The 21,091-nt window shown below is 41.5% G+C and overlaps 1 protein-coding gene across 8 annotated transcripts in view; it reads right to left on the reverse strand.

The window, feature by feature from the left end:
- Positions 1-9,613, reverse strand: part of RGS6 (regulator of G protein signaling 6) — a 550,737-nt gene extending 541,124 nt beyond the window's left edge. For 2 of the 8 annotated variants that reach the window (XM_032345054.1, XM_032345052.1), the window contains exon 1: positions 9,152-9,611. The gene's annotated coding sequence lies outside the window, so the exon portion shown is untranslated. Of the gene's footprint in view, positions 1-9,151 lie in introns of all 8 variants that reach the window. The other 6 variants (XM_032345055.1, XM_032345057.1, XM_032345059.1 and 3 more) reach the window with 4 other exon arrangements.
- Positions 9,614-21,091: the final 11,478 nt, after the last annotated feature.

Raw genomic sequence — 21,091 nt, forward strand, 5'->3', positions numbered from 1 at the left:
GACAGGGATATTAGTGATCATCTTCTTTTTCTCTAGTATCACCAAAGAAAGAAATCAAGATAATGGGGTATCAAGTTAAGAATGCTGATCGTACCTCTGAAGTTCCTGGATCCAGCCATGCCTGAATTCCCAAATGTATGAGTCACATAAATACCTTTCCTTGAGTTGGTTTAAATTTTGCTTTAATTCAGTTCTTTTAGTTTGTTTGTTTTTTTTCTCTGTGCCAGAAAACCCTGAATATCCGTTATCACCCTGACCACTAGGTATATATGTGACATTCAAGTCCCAATAGACTGGACCCAATTTGAATTTCTAGTCTTGTCAATCACTGTCCATCTTCCTATGACCAACAACATATCTAATCTCAGCCCCAGGGAAATTTACCCCAACCAAGAATTTCCAATAAGCAAAGTTCTACTTCCAAATACACATTTGAGAGCCAACAGGTCATTCCTGGTACAGATAATTAGAGAATACAAGAAACTGGGGCTTAGACACAGATTTTGTAAAGTGGGGGAGGGAAGTTGTAAGGCAGATGGCAGGCAGGGGAAGCGGTTTTCGCAGAGAAGCTTTTGAAAGCTACAGGAAGCCAAAGAAATGAAAACCTGGAATTGACAACATATGCTTTGGCAAGAAGCTGAATACGCTACACGTTGGGGTGAGACATCTGAGAACTTCCTAATCAGTTCTGCCATGCAAGTTAAGTAAGGTTTATCCCAGATTCATCTACTTTACCCTTGAGCCACAGGAAGATCCGGGAGTCAGCGGTCAAGCTCGCAGTCAAAACGTCAGAACGGCATTGAACCTTTGGACAGACAGCCTGACACCGGGCAAGGAAATACCCATTTATTTGTAGGGGAATTGTGCATTGACTCTAAGAAGCAAAACCACTTATGAGCATTTCAGCAGAGGCGTGATCTCCTAGAATATAGCAAGAACTAGAAGTTCACTGTGGCACACCCTCTATTACCAACAGAAGGTGGGGAAAATGTCACTCACAATGCCCTGTTTTCTCTTTTCACTTTTGGTAAGCATAAATATTCATTAAACAGTTTGCTTACCACCTAGATTTCCCCTGTCCCTGTCTCCCCTTAAATTTTCAGCTCATCAACATGGACTTCTCCTGCCTGATAGGTTTTTAAGGACCTGATTCTCAAGAGGGGGATGTTCTTTGCACACTTTGTCACCTCTATCCTTTTACCTCCGTTGAAATGCCTCAAGAACACCCTTGCCAACTCTGTCCCCTGCCCCCATCTCTGCAGGCCCCAAAACCATTGGTTATCAAACGTCCAATTCATCCACCAATGTCTTCAATGAAATCTCCCAGTAATCCCTCCCCCATCCTTATATGGGCCTGTCTTACCACATTCTGTTTCTCTTTTCTCCCCCCCCCCCACAGAATTTTAAACTTCTTGAAAGCAGGAGCCATCATACCTGATTAATCATGATCTAGAAAAGGGTGTAAGGACCTACTGCCAAAGAGGACAAACCAGGCAAAAAGCAGGGAATAGCAGCAGAGACCGTAGAAATGCCCTGGGGTAAGAACCCCACCTACCCCAACTAAGAGCTGCCTAACCATAGATTTCCAGGAACAATCTCTCTTTCATTAATGCCCTCAGAGCTCTCACAATTTCTCAACCCTATTCTGTATTCGGGGAGAATCTGGATCAATAGTGTTGAGCTACTTTGTCCAATGTCACAGACCCCGGGGTTCTGGTGGAAGCCAGCCAGCAGCCAAGCCCCTAAACTATCTGTCATTCTAAAAGGTAAAGTGCCTTCCCCTAAAAAAGAAAAAAAATTCTAAAATATAATCAATAAATTTATTCTTTGTGAAGGCATCCTTTCTATTTTGACCAGCTGCTGAATCAGTCTTTGTTTTAGGAAGTATGGTCAGCAAAATGATATAATGGCATCTTCCTGCTTGGTTTGGAATCTGAACACAGTAGCACTTACACAGCAGCTTAAGGGAAAAATACTTTGGACATATTTTCGAGTTGTTGTCTTTCTTCCAGAGAGGGCACAAACATGAAAAACAAAGCCAGCTCAAACATGTGTTCAGGTTGGACCGGGCAATGTACATCTATACAATATTTTTCCAATTGAAATTAGTTGCTAATGATTAAAAATGTATGGCAATACGGGCTTTCTGAGCAGCACATACTCTTTGCTTTAACACAGTCCTCACCTGATCCTAATGCCTCCCGAACCCAGGAGTTCAGTGTCACACACCATTCCTCATCACACATGGGTGGGTTGTTTTGCTTTTAGAAAAAAAAAGGAAAGTGTTGTTTGGTACCCATGTTTCTATCAAAAATGAGTCGGAGGTCCCCAGGTTTCCCAAGAAATGGGCTCTTAACTCTGAAAGCAAACAATAATTGCTTTCCTCACCAATTATCAACTCCTCCACCTGCAAAGCTTGCTCTTATCCTTCTCTTCCGCTGTGAAATTTCTACCTCGTTCCCAAAGCCTGTCTCTACCAGCTCCGATTATACCGTATTGTCTCTCTGCACTGAAATGCTTACTGTTTTTGCAATCTATTTGCTACCTAATCTGCTTATGAAATCCCATGCATTTTCCCCTAAACTGCCCTTTATCATCCTTCACTATTAATTTTCTATTTATCTCTATTATTTTTCCAAGATAACTGATGTGATCTCAAGGGTAGGGCCTCAGTCTACCCTTTGTTTGTGATACATCAGAGAGACCTGGAACTTTGTGGTCAGATGAGACTGGAGTTTAGATCTCTCAGTTTCTCTCTAGTCAATACCTCTCTGACATAGGGCATGTGGCCGAACCTCTTCTTCAGCCTCAGTCTTTTTACTCATAAAATGGGAGTAATAACACCTAATTCTTGTTAAGAGGCTGTGATCTACAAAAAGCTTTACAAGTGCTGAGTATTATCAGTCTATTTCTTTGTTATAGATCCATAGCTTTGTAGGCCTGGCAACTTTTTATTTAGGAAACCAACAAGTGCCTTCCCAAGCACTGACTACGTGTGTGGCCCTGTGCTGGGTGCAGGAAAAAATCATGGTAAAAAAAAAAAAAAAAAAGCAAACCACAGAAAGGGGGAGAGACAAATGTTAGTGTATAATTACAAATTACAAACCAGGATGAGAGCCTCAGTGTATCATCAACCCCAGGTTATCTAGCCAGGCAAAATCAAGGAAACAATAGGAACGGAATAATAACCACGTGCACCCTGCACCTACACCTGCTCCAGCCCATGCCCCCATACCCTGGCCAGTCCGTGCCTCTCTACCCAGACTCGTATATCCTCCCTCCCACATTCACCCACCCCGAGCTGCCACCCTACAATAACTCTGCAAACGTTCACCAAACTCCTACCGTATGAACACTGTAAGAGACACTAAGGACAGAGAGGAAAAATACCACACAGCCTTGCCTCGAGGGTGGCTCACATTCTGACACAAGAGACAGCCGGGCAGCAGCAGTCCCTCATTTTCACATCTCTTCCTGCTGGGGATTAATGGTCTTCAGGCTCAAGGAAACAGACAAATCCTTGGCTACTGCAAAGGCAGATCTTTCCCATTCCACCCTCTCCACCTCGTGTCTGGCCTGCTTGTTTCCTACGAACCTTCTCAAATCCATGGAGCAGGGTTCTCCAAGGGACTTGGGAGTGCCTCAGATGTTAGGCTGATATAAGCAAGTCCTCAGGAACAGAAGAAGGGGCAACCATTATACCGAAATATTTACCTCCCAAAAGACTCACTTTGGAAGAGGTCATCAAGAGGACATGACCACCTGGTGACCCAGGAGCTGGACCTGGGCCCTCAGAGGCACCTCAGCCCCTCTCCTGCCCTCGGAATGTTTGCGGGACCACCGTTCCCATGGTGGGAGCCATCTGCAAGGACACAGCCCTTGGAGAAGAAGGGGTTGTTGAGCTCCCTCTGGACTGAATACATATGTGAACCCCTTCAAGGCTGCTATAAAAACCTAAAGATTCTGGCAGGCAACACATTATGAAGATCTATTTAGCTTGCAGCTGCTGGAGACAAAGCTCATATGTAAATTTCCTTGCCAATTAAACCTGCAACTACCAATTCGGTGTGACCTGTTTTCCCAGACTCCTTGCCCTCCTGTACCCAGATAGGTTTCCAATTACACTCAGGAAACTCCAAGGGCTGCAGACCAACCATAAGTAATCAAAATTATTACAAAATAGGCAATCAGTGTGACAGGGTCCAGCCCCTGGCGTCACGGTGCCTCCTTCATGAAGCACGCTATGTGAGTTCTCTTTTCCTCCTAACCACGCACACTCCAGGAGCACTTTGTTATCTCTGTTCTACAGATGAGGAAACTGAGGTTCAGAAACCCAATCAACAGGGTTCTTAATTTCCTGTTCTATTAGTTCAAGAGCCACCAGTGTCAGGTCTCTGTCTGGGCTCAGAGCTGGCCAGGTGTCGGGGAGCACAGGACAGGGGCCCTGGGTCCTCCAGAGGGCAGCCACGCTAATTCCCCTTCATGCAGGTTCAAGCAGCCATCATCGGAGAGGGCTTTGCTTGTGGTGCGAAGCCCTCCTGGCAAGAAAATATCTTCCTGGGTAGAGCAGACACTAGGGAATAATAAAGGGATAAGAGAACTTACTCCCTAAAAACTTAAAGGTGGCTTTTTCCTTTTACGGTTTTCCTAAGCATTTACAGAGACCAAGACAGCGGGTCTCCACAACTTATTTGGATAGGATGGTTATGTGAACATCAACTTTGTTCCTATTCAAATATTTACATATTTTTAAAGTCTCCATCCATAAAAAGGGGGTTGTCTGCACCCTCTGTTTCTAACACCTAGGTAGAAGGATTAATTGTCTAATCACAAGGCAGCTATGCAAGGATGATCAAACATTGTAACTGGGGTATTTTGGCCAAGTGGACTCTCCTGACCTTCAGATGCATTCATTCGGTGTCCGTAGAGGGAAGTAATGAAGAACACCCTTGGGTCTCAGGCAGAACTCAGGCCTGGACTGGGGCGCCTGGGTGGCTCAGTGGGTTAAAGCCTCTGCCTTCAGCTCAGGTCCTGATCCCAGGGTCCTGGGATCGAGCCCCATGTCGGGCTCTCTGCTCACCAGAGAGCCTGCTTCCCTTCCTCTCTCTCTGCCTGCCTCTCTGCCTGCTTGTGATCTCTGTCTGCCAAATAAATAAATAAATAAATAATCTTAAAAAAAAAAAAAAAAGAACTCAGGCCTGGGTCTGATTTCTGGCGTGGCCACTGATCGGTTTCATGGACTGACGCAGGTGAATGTTTTCTCCAAGTCTTAGGTCCGCATTTTGTGATGTTCTAATGATTATTGTTCTACCTTCTGGATGCAGTTGGGGAGAGGAGTCTAGGCCACTGCTTCTCTGACCTTCTGCTTTTGTAGTTAAGATAATTAATAGTGAATTTACACACATACACCCTTTTGGAAATGTACATGTGATAGAAAATGAATTGCTTCTTTCAGATGTCAGGAAGGCAGCAGTGAAGCATACATAAGCTTTGCAGTTTGTAACATTTCAAGCAGGTACTCTGAGTTATTTAAGATAACTCATTAAATGTTCATTTTAATGGCCTACTCGTAAGCACTTTTGCTTTCCTTGCTGTCTGAAGAACTGGGTTTCGTGACTGAATATTACTCTTACTATAGACTTAACGGTTCCAAATTTTGAATGGTTACCTTTTTTATCTTGACCAAATTTAAGAAAGTTTTTACCCACAGATAAAACTAATATTGATTCAACCAATGCTTACTGAGGTCCTACTGGCAGGTGCATTGCCGGGCACTAGGCAGATAGATGCCAAGAAAAGTGAAAAGGGGGGGGGGGGCGCCTGGGTGGTTCAGTGGGTTAAGCTGCTGCCTTCGGCTCAGGTCATGATCTCAGACTCCTGGGATCGAGTCCCGCATCGGGCTCTCTGCTCAGCAGGGGGCCTGCTTCCTCCTCTCTCTCTCTGCCTGCCTCTCTGCCTACTTGTAATCTCTCTCTGTCAAATAAATAAATAAAATCTTTAAAAAAAAAAGTGAAAAAGGGATTCTTCCCCCAAAGAGCTCGTCATCTAGTTCTGGATATCATTCCCAGACCATCAGAGTCAGCATCATCTGGGGACTTGCCAGAAATGTAAATTCTCAGGTGTCACCCCAGACCCAATTACATCAGAGACTCTGGGGTGGACCCCCAACCATCTGAGTTTGAAAAAGTACCCTTTGAACAACTAGCATCATCAGCAAATATCGTAACAACAAATAGGTTAGTTTATTAACTAAATCTCAAAATTTCATTTATCTTTTGAGGAAACAGGGAGGGGGCAAAGGCCACATGAGGTGGAGAAATTAAAACCAGAATTCAGGTATCCCCCCTCCAAACACACACTCAAACCTACACATGGCCAAGGTTCTTTTTCTTTTCTGACACTTTAATCCCTAAATCTGATGGGGAGCCCTAAGTATTTCCAACCCAAAGTGAAAACCTTCATTTTTCAAAGAAAACAGAAAAACAGAGAAACTCCTCTCTTGGAAAATAAGAACCACCAACAAAATTCAAATCTGATCTATCAAAACCATACAGTAAACTAGCAGTAATTTCCCAAACCTTTAACAGTCCAAGTTCCATTTTCAACATTTGAAAACTAGGAAAGCTGGGGGAGAGAAGTATAAAAATACAATGAATAACGTGATCAGAATAAAATCTGGGAAAATATACAATATGCAGAAATATCAACTGTGGTTCACCTCCCATGGGAGAATTACAATCCCTTTTCTTTGTATTTTTCCGAATTTTTCCCAATGGTTACATATTACTTTGGTAATTGAGGAAAAAAGTAAAACTGTTTTTTGAAATGTTACCTCCAAATCACTCGACATGAAGGTTTATTTTGTAATTCCATTTCTCTCCATACAGCAGGATACTGTGTGTGTGTAGTAATTATTTATATCATGCCATATGTTACGATGAAGATGAAATTCAGTAAATATATTCCTTCCAGCTGGCACTAACATGAAGAGGTTAAATGCTTTCCTGGGTTCAAAGCACTATGAATTAAGATAAGCTACCTGCGAAGTAAAGGAAACATTTATTGAAATCTCTGAGAGCATCCCTTTTGAAAAATGTTGATGTGACACATAGCTCCTTACTCATACCGCCCTGATGTTTAACCTCTGGCACAAAACAGAATGTTCAGCAATTCCTGGCAAAATCTTAGGAGTTCAGGGGATAAAATGCATGGGGGATATTAGAGAAATAAGAAACAGAATGATCTTACTTTCACATAAAATTCTGTCCCTGTGGATAAAAAGACGTCCAAAATTACTGGCAAATTTCATTGTCCTCAATACCCTTTAGAAAATGTTTTTTCTTTATCAAGAAATGTTTGTTCATTAAAAAATATCTATATCAGTTACTTCATTCGAGAAGTCATAAATGAACAAATAAATAAGGACCGTCTCATTTAAAGAGACATTTCTGCCGTAAAAACACTGCTGTAATGTTTCACTTTATAAGACAAATTCATCTCATGAAGAAAAACTAGCATTGCTTTACTGAAACTCTGAGCAAAAGAAATGCAGTGAGTGTTAATTCAAGTCTCTTAAATGAAGCAGAGAAGTAAAGTTAACCAAGGTGACGACTACAGAAAAGGAAATCCTAGTGGCTACCTGTTTTACCAAAATATCTCACAACAGTTGATATTTCTAGAATTTACAGACGCTTTCAGAAAAGAATGAGTTATGAGGTGTATATATTATACCCCAACATTTATAGTATCTAAGATCACCAGACTTACGCAACAATTTGGCTTGACAGTAGTATCAGAGAACTCAGAAAGAACTTATTATCTCAGGTTTGGCTGTTTAGCACGCAAGCTTTCACTTACAGAGGGGCATTGCCAAAAAGCCTCAAATTTCCCTCAGTTCTCTGCTTACTTTCTTTCACAGAGCAGTCTCACCCATTGCAAAATTAATAAATAATAATAAATAATATGAATGTACAACTTACAGAAAGTTTCTCCAACCCCTAGCTCCCATCCCATATAATTACCCATCTGCCTATGGAAGTTGGTCTATAGAAGCCTTGCTGTGAATGTAGCAAGCTAAAACCTAAAAGAGTCCCCCCCTTTCAACCACTTTTTGACAGAAGCCACACAAACTTGTGGCTCAGTCTGTAACTCCCTCCAGACCCTTAGAAGCCTGGTTCGCATTCTTCCATCTCTCAACCCCCTCTGGTGAGAAAAGGGTCCAATGTTGGGTTTTGCCTAATAAACACTGCCTGTTTCTGCCGTTTTACTTTGGGGCTGCTCAAAGGTATTGATTAGAAATTACAAATCCAGCTTCTAACCATTGATAAATGCTGAGGAAACAATCCCAAACCAACGAGCCCCAAATATCTTCAACCTGTAACACAGAAATATCACTCTTCTCAAGAAATAATGTTCCTACTCCATCAAACTTAAAAAATAATAATAATAAGATAAGATAGAACAGCTTTCATTCTGAACAACATTAAATTTTCTGGGTCACTTTTTTCTGTCTCATCGGGCCACGTTTACAACCTGACAGGGACGGCAGAGACGGTCTCTTCACGCTGCCAGGTCGGTTGTCGCCCTCTGAGAGCGAATACCTTACCGTCCCCTTCCCTGCAGCCGTTCCCCAAGAACAGATCCCACCCGCCCTGCCCTCCACACCTCACCACTCGCTTTTCTTTTCCTCCAAGCCCCCAAAGGGCGAGCTTCTTCAGAAAAAAAGTTAATGAACCTCTGCTTCTGGGATAAAGGTGCCCCACCTGCGATCACAAAATCGGAAGACTGGAAATTCCTCAGAGCGCGTCCCCTCTGCGCGCTGGACCCACTCAGCGAGCGCTTCACACCCAGAAACCCGGGAACATGATTTATATGCAGACCTGCACCCATCCCACACAAGTCCGCACGCCAGCTTGCCTAACCACTTATGTAAGCTCGTGCCTCTACAGTCCCAAACTGCACACACACACACACACACACACGCACACACACGCACTCACCGACACCTGTCACGCATCTGAAATGGACAGCATCCACACCCAGGAGATGAAATGAAATCAACACATATGAATTGGGGGGGAGGGGTCTACCGTTTTAAAACATCTTTTCCCCCCATTTGTTTCTTGCCCGTTTTTGTCACAACTACAATTACCTTAGCAACCAAAGAATTGCACTGACTCCCCCTCCGGCTTCTGAATTTCTCCTAAAGCCAAGCTTGCGCCAGGTTCATGGAAAAGCTAGAGAAGCCCAGAGAACGAGGGACCCGCAGCCTCTGTGGGGCGGAGGGGACGTCCGAGGCGGTGTCCCCGCTGCTCTCCAGCGACCCGCCTCGTCTTTGCGACTCGCCGCGGTGGCGAGCGCGGGGCTCAGCGAGCGGAGAGCGAAGCCCGGGGCCGGCGAGGAGGCGCGGCGGGTCGCATGGTGCCTGGGGCGCGGGGCGCTCGGGGTCTCCGGCGCTCGGCCCTCGCCCGCCTCGGCCGCCCCAGGACGCCGGGGTCCGCGGAGATCGGTCCGCCCCCTCGGCGCCCGCGGGTTTCCGCAGCTGGGGGAAGCCGGAGCCGGGCGGAGCTCTCGCCGCGAGCAGGGCCGGGCGCAGGAGCTGCCCCAACTCTCGAAGTCGCTCGGCTCCGCCGCTCGCGAACCGCCGCAGCGGCGCCCGCTGTCGGGTGTCTAGCAGAGCTGCAACCCCGCGCCGCGCGCACCTGGGCGCCGGCACCTGGACCCCGAGTCGCACGGCGCGGGGCGGGGCCGGGGCGGGGTCCGGGTGGGGTCTGGGCGAGGGCGGGGGCGGGGGCCGGGAGGGGCCGAGGCACCTGCGCGCGTCCGCCGGGGCTCACCTGCTCCCAGCGCCGCGGATGCTGCCGACTGTGATTGTGATGTGCACGAGCCAGGGAAAGCCTAGAAATTCCTGCACTTTCGATGCGTCCGAGAAAACTGGCAGACTGGCTCAGCGACGCGGAGTCTCCTTTGGTCAGTCCCGAGAGCTGGCGGCGTCTGGAAACTTCAGTGGCGTCAAGGTTGTCTAAGGGATTCCAGGTCCGAAGTGATCTTGCCCGGTAGCTTGGAATCGCCGACGTGTGCCTGGCGCCCCCTAAATTAAAATGGGCCACCGCGATCGTCAGGGATATTGTTACTAACCTCGTTATTTTTATCGATTCAACATTGACACAACGTGCTGCATTTGGAATATTTTATGATCATTCGTATCTGGAACATCACAAAAGAATTTTTAAGAAAAATTAACTCTGCAAATATTCTTGGGGAAAAAAGAAAAAAGTTGAAGACAGAAAATGAGAAAGGGTAATTTGAACAGAAGACATCCTTTAATGTGGGGTCTTTGAAACCGGATATTTACCTAAAACCTCAGGAAGATGCATGTGAAAACAATAATAAGATTGTGGGTGCTGGATGGTAACCATGGGAATGGTATGCAATATCGATGTAACCAATATCAAGAGTAAATTGAAGATTTATTCTTGAATTGTATTGTGTTACCAGGAAAACAAAAACTTGAAATAAAAGGTTTCTAAGGACGGACGACCTGGGCTGTCTTCATCCACGTGGGTCCAGAGGTTGAAATTTAAAGTCTCCTTCCCAATATAACAGCTCCCTTCCCACGGTCCTAAACTGAGTAATGGATATATTCACTCTTTAATCCAGTAAGCAGCAATTAGCATCTGCCCTGTGTCAGACCCTCTGCTAAGCACTAGAAATTGATGAAATAAGTCTCTGGCCTCAGACCCTTTTGCCTAATGGGGACAGTGACACAAGCAGATATATGTATTACCTTTGGCTAAGTCACGAAAGTGGTGCCACCAAAACCTGGAAGAAAACCTGCAACCTAAGGAAACCACACTTAAACTTAATGAGTAAAATATAATTTCAATTGATGTCCCAGTTATTTGGTTTATTAAAATTGAAATATAAAATGTTTCCTTCCCCAGGTTTAGCATTTGGCTTAAGCATCTTTGTGGAGCTGGCTACAGTTGTGTAACACTTGGAGAACAGGCTGCTTACCAAGAGATGGTTGGTGATTGGGGCTCCTTCTCCTCGTGGAGCTCTGCATTTCTGAGACCAGCAGAGGGTCAGTCATGAGGGAACATCTGAAGAAAGACCTCACTGTATTTCCCTTGATACAGTAGCATCGAAAATAAAATACTTCGGAATAAACCAAGGAGATGAAAGATTCACATACTGACAATTGCAAGGCACTGGTGAAAGAAATTGAAGAAGACACAAATGAATGGAAAGATGTCCCATGTTCATGGATTGAAAGAGTTAATATTATAAAAAATATTCATACTATCCAAAGCCATTTACAGATTCAGCATAATTTCTGTCAAAATTCCAATACCATTTTACACTGAAGAAAAGAATCCTAAAATGTATATGGTATCATAAAAGACCCCAAATAGCCAAAGCAGTAAAGAGCAAGAAGAGTAAAGCTAAAGGCATCACACTACCTGGTTTCACATAGCTATAGTAATCAAAACATCATGGTATTAGCGTAAAAACAGAGAGTAGACCAATGTAGAGCCCAGACATAAGCCCACTCATATACAGTCAATGAATGTTTGACAAGGGGGCCAAGAATATTCAGTGGGGAAAGGATAGTCTCTTCAATAATGTATATTAGGAAAGCTGAATAGTCACTTGCAGAAGAATGAAAAGGGACCCCTATCTTATACAACTCACAAAATTCAACTCCAACTGGATTTAAGACTTAAATGTAAGATACAAAATGGAAAAACTACTAGAAGAAAACAGAGGAAAATCTCTTTACTGTTGGTATTGGCAATAATTTTTTGGATATGACTCCAGAAAACACAAGTAACAAAAGTAAAAATAAACAAGTGCGACTACATCAAACTAAATAGCTTCTATATGGCAAAGGAAACAGCAAATGAAAAAGCAACTTATAGAATGGAGAGAAAATATTTTCAAATCATCTAGCTGATAAGGAGTTAATATCCAAAATGTATAAGAACTCAAATAACTCAATAGAAACCAGTTTAGAAAATGGGCAAAGGACTTAACAGACATTTTTCCAAAGAAGACATACAGATGGCCAACAGGTACATGAAAAAATCTTCAACGTCACTAATCACTAATTTTAAGGAAATGCAAATTAAAACCACAATAAGATATCACTTCACACCTGTTAGGATGGTATTTTCAAAAAGACAAATGACAAGTATTATCGAGGAAGTAGAGAAAGGGGAACACTTGAACACTGTTGATGAGAATGTGAATTGGTGTAGCCACTATGGAAAACAGTACAGAGTTTCCTCAAAAAATTAAAAATAGAACTACCACATGATCCAGCAATTTCACTTCTGAATATATATCCAAAAAAAAAAAAAAGATACGTGCAACCCCATGTTCATTGCATCATTACCTATAATAGCCAAGACATGAAAACAACCTGAGTGTCCATGGACACATGAATGGGTCACACACACACACACACACACACACACACACACACACTTACTGTTATTATCAAAATTATTATGAAATTCCAATGGAATTTTTCACAGAAATAACCAGTATTAGCTATACCAAAAAGAAGGAAATCCTGTTACTTGCAACAATATGGATGGACCTTGAGGGAACTAAACTAAGTGAGATAAATCAGAGAAACACATATACTGTATGAATTCACTGTGGAATCTAAAAAAGTTGAACTTCACAGGAATACATAGTAGAATGGCAGTTGCCAGGGGATGGGAGAAATGAGAAGGCGTTGATCAAAGGGTACAAACCTAGTTATTAGACACATAAGTTCTAGGGATCTAATGCACAACATGATGACCACAATTAACAATACTGTATTATACTTAAAAGTTGTTAACAGAGTAAATTTTCATTGTTATGCACACAGAAAGTGGTAATTCCGTGAGGGGATGGAAGTGTTAACTAACCTTATTATGGTACTCATTTTGTAATATATACATGAATCAAATAATCACAGAGTACACCTTGAACTTCATGTTATATATATCAGTAATATCTCAATAAAGCTAGGGACATATATTTATATAAAATCATATATAATATATGTACTTATATTGATATATTTTATGTATTATATGGGCTTTCTAATATATGATATATAATTTCTTATATAAATATGGAAAATATTTTATTTCATTGTGTTCAATTTCATATGAAATATTTAATTACACACATATACATATACTTATATCTATAACACGCACATAGACATATATACTATATAATTGTATAATGTATATAATTTATATATAATTTAATATAACACATTTATACTATAAATATAATTTTTATATATGTATATAATAAAAATAACTAACTTCATAGAGACAGGCCATATTTTTTGCTGCCATGTTCAGCACATTGGTTTACATACCAAGAATTGAGCAAACAAATACATATATTAAAGATATAGGAGGCAGTTTTCTCAGTGTTGAAGAAGGGAATTATAAGTATAAAAAGAAGGAAGATTAAAGGAAACCCAGTGATGTGACTTGAAATTAGAGGAAATGGTATGAAATTATTTTTAATTTACATAGATAAAAAGATAGAAAAATATATGTAGAGGTATATGTGTGTATATATGTTGATATGTTTCCTAGTTCTGTCCACTGAGAAAGTCTGAATCCAACAGTACCCCAGAAGCTATGAAAACACCTAACACTCAGACTCTGATTTTTTTAATTTAATTTTATTTTTTCAGTGTTCCAAGATTCATTATGTACCACACCCAGTGCTCCATGCAATACGTGCCCTCCTTAATACCCTCCACCAGGCTCACCCTACCCACCACCCTCCTCCACTCTAAAACCCTCAGTTTGTTTCTCAGAGTCCACAGTCTCTCACGGTTCCTCTCCCCTCCAATTTCCCCCGACTCACTTCTCCTCTCCTTCACCCAATGTCCACTGTGTTACTCCTTATGCTCCACAAGTAAGTGAAACCATATGATAATTGACTTTTTCTGTGTGACTTATTTCACTCAGCATAATCTCCTCCATTCCCATCCATGTTGATACAAAAGTTGGGTATTCATTCTTTCTGATGGAGGTATAATAAATACTCCATTGTATATATGGACCACAGCTTCTTTACCCATTCATCTGTTGAAGGGCATTTTGGCTCTTTCCACATTTTGGTGACTATGGCCATTGCTACTATGAACATTGGAGTATATATAGCCCTTCTGTCAGACTCTGATTTTTAAATACCATTCTCCACCAGAAGGAACCATAGCTCCATGACGTAGTGGGTGAAACTGGAATCATTTGTTGTGCAAGAAAATAAGAAGGTACTTAAAGAATTATGGAGCTATGTCAAAAGAATGTAGGAACCTGAAGAGGTCTCCACTGGCCAAATCTAGGACAATTTAAGCATCAAAATAAATAATGACAGTGACAAGTTATAACTTTCGAGTAAAGTAGAAATCAATGAGTCCATTCTGGTAGAAAGAAAAAAAAAGGAGAAAGGAAAGCTCTACTGATAGAATACCACTAATAGGTGAAGAAAGAAGGAATTAGAAAATCACCATTTTGCTGCTACTGTTATAAATGATTCAAGCCAGAATCATGAATAGATGTTAAAATTTGTGAGTAAAATTTGATAAGAAACAAGATATTTACAGAGTCTCAATGTATGCCCCTGAAAATACTCACTAATTCTCATCAATATATCATTAATTATTAATTAATAAGCACTGCATATTTACCAGTTAACATGACCGCTATAATACTTGGGAGATAGCATCTTAATCAACCAGCAAAAGCTCACATAAATAAAAACTGGTAATGGAGAAAACCAACCTCATGTTGCCTCCTGATATAATACAGTGAGAACACAGCAGTACTTCTACATAAATATATAAGTCATGATGAAGCATCAGACAAATGCAAACTGAGAGAAATTCAAGTGACTGGCATGAACTCTTCAAAAAAATGCCAAGGCTATGAAGGTAAAGATTATTCCAGATTAAAAGTCACTATAGAGACAAGACAACTAAATGCAACAGGTGATCTTTAATGGGATCCAAGACAATATTGACAAAAATGACAATAATAGCATAACTGGTAAAATTTTAGTGGACTTAATTAGATTAAATTGGGTCAATGTTATTTTCCTGTTGTAAGATTATACTGTGGTTATTTAGGAATTTGTTTTTGTTTTGTTTTTAGAAGATACACATTGACGTACAATGGGGTAAAGTAGTGAGGAAGGGAGCAAGCAAGCAGAGTGGGAGGTGGGGGTTGAGTTATAACTTACTCTCAGTTGATTCAGAAATGTTAACAACTCCAGAGTATGAGGGAGCTCTTTGAACTATTTTTTGCAAAAAAAAAAAAAAAAAGTTTATAAAATATTTTATAATATTTTATGACTTACATAATATTTTATGTATTTATGTAAAATATAGTATTTTATGACTTACTTTATAATATTTTATGACTTACATAAAATATTTTATAATTTAAAATGATTTCAAAATAAAAGTTAAAAAAAATCAAGGTGTAATTATCCTCTTTACAACAAAAACAAAGAAACAAAATGACAACAAAAACCACCTTTGCTTTCAAAAGTGTTTGCCATGGGTTTTCTTTAAGAATCAGGTTACTGTTAGCTGTACTGCTATTGTTAGCTGTACTACAATATGATTTGATCTACTATTTTGTGAATACATAAGATAATGTGATTCAGCCTAACATGTCATTCATTCACTCAGAAATTATTTAATAAGGGCATGCTGTGTACAGGATCTTTCCCAAAACTCCTCCATAGTATAAAATGAAATACATTTATAGGTAAACTCCTAAACCTTTTGATCACTTCATTACCAAGTGAGAAGTTGCAGAGAAGTTTGTAATAGAACTGATCATGGTGTAGCTCTCAAACGGGGTGACAAATTGAACAGAATGAAAACAAGTTGGCAATTTAGTTGCAATGACTGAATTGGCAGGCGAAGGTGGGAAAATATGGTTAGTGTCAGTGCATTTGGTGCATGTGTGCATGGCAATGAATTTGGAGAGCATAAGGGCTTTGGCACTATGTGGTCTATTTCCCAGGATGGTGAATTTGTGACAGTTGACAGCTGATGCTGCTTTTCTTAAGACCCCCCACATTTTCTTTCCCTCACTCGGTAGTGTAGTCTTTTTCTTTTCCTCAGAGTTAAGGGCTATTTTCTTTACACTCTGACAACAAAAGGAAAAAAGATTCTAAGTAAATGTTCCCTCCTGTTTAGTCCTGAGAGGAAACACATTTCCTGGTTAGGTACTTTAGAAAAGGGTCTTCCTCAAGGGATGGCTTGAAGGCCAGAGCATCCATATCACCTGAGTCATTTATGAAACTTAGCAATAAAGATTCTAGAAGGTCATGGGACCAAGGAATCTGCTTTTGATCAACAATTTGCATTAGTTTGCGAACTGGCTTCTGTAAATGGAGGGCAAGGAGACTGAGAAAAGGGGCAGGACACTCCAGATTGATAGGTAAGAATTTTAATAAGCAAGGGAACTTACATATGAGTCTTGTCTTGAGCAGCCACAAGATAAGTAAATCCACCTGCCAGAATCTTAAAGTTTCTGTAGAGACCTCAGCAGGGTCCAGCCCACATATCCAGTCCAGATGGTCTCAACAACACATTATTCTCACAAGGCTGCATCCTTGAAATGGCCCCAAGTGTAGGAAAAGAGGACAAAACATACATTCTGAAGATGGGGAGGGGGTGAGAAGCCTCTAGTTGCCTACATCCAGCTTGAGGGTGAACCAGTGGTCATGTCTTCTTGATTACCTCCCTCTGACAGTCTGTGAGTGACCCACAATCTGTGGGATGCTTCCTTCTTAGAATGCCCAGCATTTCTGTTACTCCTAATTGCATAATCTCTTTCTCAGGAGAGGACTGTGGGAAGCAAGCTCATTACAGCATGAGGCGGATTTCACGATGATAGTTGAGCACTGAATCTGCGGTTTTGAAAGTCATGTGTCAGGAGATGGATGTGTTTATGTCATGGTGCTGGAATGGAAATGTCTGAAACTCAGGAGGAGTGTTAGGTCAGGACGGAATTCATATTTACAATGGCCCAGTGCTTCATAATCAAGATGCAGGGATATGTCCATATATAACCAATACACATAGGAGAAAGTTTACATCAACAACATTTTTAAAAACCTACATCATGGGGTGCCTGGGTGGCTCAGTCATTAGTTAAGCATCTGCTTTCAGCTCAGGTCATGATCCCAGGGTCCTGGATGGAGTCCCACATCGAGCTCCCTGTTCAGTGGGAAGCCTGCTTCTCCCTCTCCCACACCCCCTGCTTGTGTTCCCTCTCTCTCTCTCTCTCTCATTCTGTCAGCTAACTAACTAACTAAATAAACAATCTTAAAAAAAGAAAAAAAGGAAAGAAACCTACCTCAGCCCCAAAATAACCATGAAACCAGTTGTTTGGGCCAAACGTCTTCATCAGATCATCTCAGAGACTCTCTTTCTGTCGGATACCACCATCCAGATGTTGTGGTCAGAACTGTCACAGACTAGGCAGCTGCTTGTGTGATGTGACTTGAAATGTTTGACAGGTCCCCTCAACCAAAAATATCTTTTCTTCACCCTTCCCTCAACACCCTCCTGCGGGGTACTGGGATTCCCACAGTTTATCAAATTCAGTTATAAACATGTTTGTTTGGGACCACGGTAAAACGGTCAGGGAGGTCCTTCAAGGTCCTTCAAAGATCCTTTGTTAAGGCAAAAATCTGTCAGTTACAAGCTCCATCAAAAGCCACCTAAGACCGCAGGTAGCACCCCAAAATAAGAACACTGAAGTTGAACATGTAACACCCTCTGTAAAACACAGCAAAGCTTTCTTCTTAAGGAGAACCATATTTTAAACCAGAAGAGGCCATTCGCAGGTGTTGAAGAACCAGAGCTCTGCTCCCTGGGTATTCTCGACCTTCTTCAGAATCTTGTGTTTGCCAGCTCCTCATCGATATTCTGAAAAGCGTAGAAATGAAACCTGTGCTATTTGCCCAGACCAAAGCCCAGGTGAATAACCCTGTTTCTCGGGACAATAGAACTGTATGCTCTGCTCAAAACAAACTTTCCTGTAGTGTCTTTTGTCCCTTTTCACACCATCACCCAAGACCCAGTAGCAACTTTCTCTTTAGTCTGTAGCAGTTTTCTCTTTAGTCTGTAGAACATTTTATGACCCAGAAAAGTTCCTTCTTTCTCCTTTGTATCCAGCCACCTCCCTCCACCCCCACTAGGCAGCCACGAATCTGTTTTCTGTCCCTATGGCTTTGCCTTCCCCATAATGTCATACAAAAAGATTGTACAGTGCACAGTTGTTTGTGTTATGCTTCTTGGCATAATGCCTTTGAGATCCATCGGCGATGGCGCATGCCGCCTCAGTCCGTTCACTTTTACTGCCGACTAGTGTGTTCATTATACGGGTATACCCCCATTTGTTTATCCATACCAGCTGCCTTTTGATTGGTAAGTATCATGCTTCTCCCAGGAGGCCATCACCCATTTGAAATTTACTGATCTATAGAACATGCAAATAAACTCTGCAATCAGACACTGTATATTGTCTACTAAACCCATTCCCCCTATTGTCGCCATCCTTGGACCTTGAGTACTCACTCCTTCTTTACTGGTTTCCTCCACTTCTGGCAGCCATAACTAAGAGGACCTATTCCCACTTCCGCCAGAGTGGATCTTCATTAGGGCTAAGCTACTCATGGTAGATCCATTTCTGTGGCCATGTTGTAGTTATGACCAATGAGACTTGATGGAAAATCTGGGGGCGGGGGGTACGTCTGCAATAATCTAAGGAATCAGTACTAGAGATGTGAAACAGGTGGAAGTTAAAGCCATGGAACTTAAAGAATTTTCTGTAGCAGTGACAGTGTCTGCAGACAGCAAAACAGGTTCAAAATCGGGAGACTCCTTCAACCACATAATTTGTATTAATTATACATACTCAAACACACACACATATCCTGCTACAAGCCTATGGACCTTCCCCTCCCACTGAAAATCACTATTCTAGTCCTTCTTATGAGGCTTCCAGCTGGAACCTCAGGAACTAATGGATTTTAACCTGCATCTCAGCAAGATAGAAGTGTGTCCCTTAGATTTAATGTACACACAAGTAAGTAGTTGACATCTAAAATACTCTGACCAGAAGAAATGTTATTTTAAGGGGGAAGGAGTGGTACCCCAAGTTGATCTTCTCTCCATTCGCAAGGAAGAATTATATGAGAGATCTTTGAGTTCTTTTCCAGTAACTCAGAATGTCTTCTTACTCCTCTTTCTCTCCATTCTGACCTCCTTTCCTGAGGAAGTGGTTATTTCCTCTCTCGCTCTCCACAGTAGACCTCCACTCCATCATGCACACTCAGCCATCAGCCCTCCTCACCAGCGCCCCCTCTCGGTGCTTCAGTGTGGGGGTTTTCCTTCCATCTCCTTCCCTACGTGGTTGACATCACAACTCTCATCATTTGTAAGGAACATGATTATTCTACAGCAAACTGGGAACATAACAGCAACCAAAGGTAATTCCTAAATCTTATGGTCTGGGTAATCATACTGCTCAGCTGTCTTGTGTATGTTAACCACTGAGAAGCAACAATTAGTATTCAGTCTCCTCTTCTCCTCAGCCCTAGGGGCAACAGGTGGCAAAGACCTGGGTCTGAATTAACAGGTGTTATGGGTTTTCCTAAACCTAATGCAATTAGTTTACCCTGTTCATGTGAAGGTGGGCTGCCTGTATAATATTTCTAGCCTTTCTACGTATTTTGAGTTCCGCTAATTTCTCCAATGAAAAATATTTCTAATGTACATTGTGCTAATTAACAAATCCTCTGGTGTTGATGGGATATAAAGATAATTGAGCTGTGTTTATTAAGCCCACCCCCTCACACACACAAACCTGGGGTTCATGTGAGAGTCTCTAGGAAATCTCTAACTACTCCTGGAATAGGCACTCCTAACTAGGATATTTCAAATATTAAGTAACTGCCTGCTTCTCTGTTCGTTAAACTTCTCTAACACATGGATATCTTGTTGACACTCAGGTTAAAAACACAGGTGCCTCATCCCCAAAAATCTGTTAAATCAGAAACTTATAATAAGGACTAAAAAAATCATTGAGGTACCATGCTCTCAAGGTAATTCAAGTGGGTCAAATACAGCTTAGAGTTTGAGGACTCCCACTGTAGAGAGGAAGAGGAGGGGGCCCTGTCCTGGTCCTTGCACGCACTCACTCTGGAAAAAGCTAAACAAGTCAAGGGATGAACCAACCCCCATGCTCCTTCTTTTCTGAGGCTCAGACTATCCTAGAAGCCACGCGGAAGTTGGAAGCAACTCTGGAGGATTTACAAGCCAGAGATGACAGAATCCACTCCTGTCCTTATCTGGAGTTCCCCAAGTTTCTCTTGGTACATGACCACAAAGGAAATGGGCCCTTGTCTCTTTCCTATTTGCCCCAGCACTGCAGCAGGTCATAGTTTGGTTTCGAACATCCTTTTTTGGAAAAAAGAAAAATTCTTCTCTAACCAAGAAGAGGAGAAGAATTTGAATACATGTAACTGCTCAGAATCCATACTGTCTTCTACCTCAGGTGGGGTTCAAACAAGCCTTTATCATAGTAACTCAAGCCCCTTCAGACTTATTATATTTGCCTTTCATTTAAATATACATGTTAAAATGCAGTAAAATTGTATTATCCCTAAGAAATAGAACAATTGACTAAAATGAAGATTAAAAACTAATCCCCAGGGGAAATGATTAGAATGCTTAGTTTTGAAATGATAGGTTATTTAATAGAATTGCATACCAGGAATGAAAACTATTTCACATAATGGAAAAAGATCAAGGTTTAAGAAAATATACACACATAAATATTTATACTGAGAGAGTATTTTTAAGTAGGAGATTTTTTTTTCTAACTACTATATCAACTCAAATGGGAACACAAAATTATTCTAGGGTAAACCAGCTCTCTGTTTGCATCTTTTTCCTCACAATTAAAAAGTAAAAGATTTCAGCAATAAAATCCCATCCCAATAAACTATGCATTTTCTTTCTCTTGGGAGGCCT

The sequence above is a fragment of the Mustela erminea genome, chromosome 5 (genome assembly GCF_009829155.1).
Source record: "Mustela erminea isolate mMusErm1 chromosome 5, mMusErm1.Pri, whole genome shotgun sequence".
NCBI classification, from domain to species: Eukaryota; Metazoa; Chordata; class Mammalia; order Carnivora; family Mustelidae; genus Mustela; species Mustela erminea.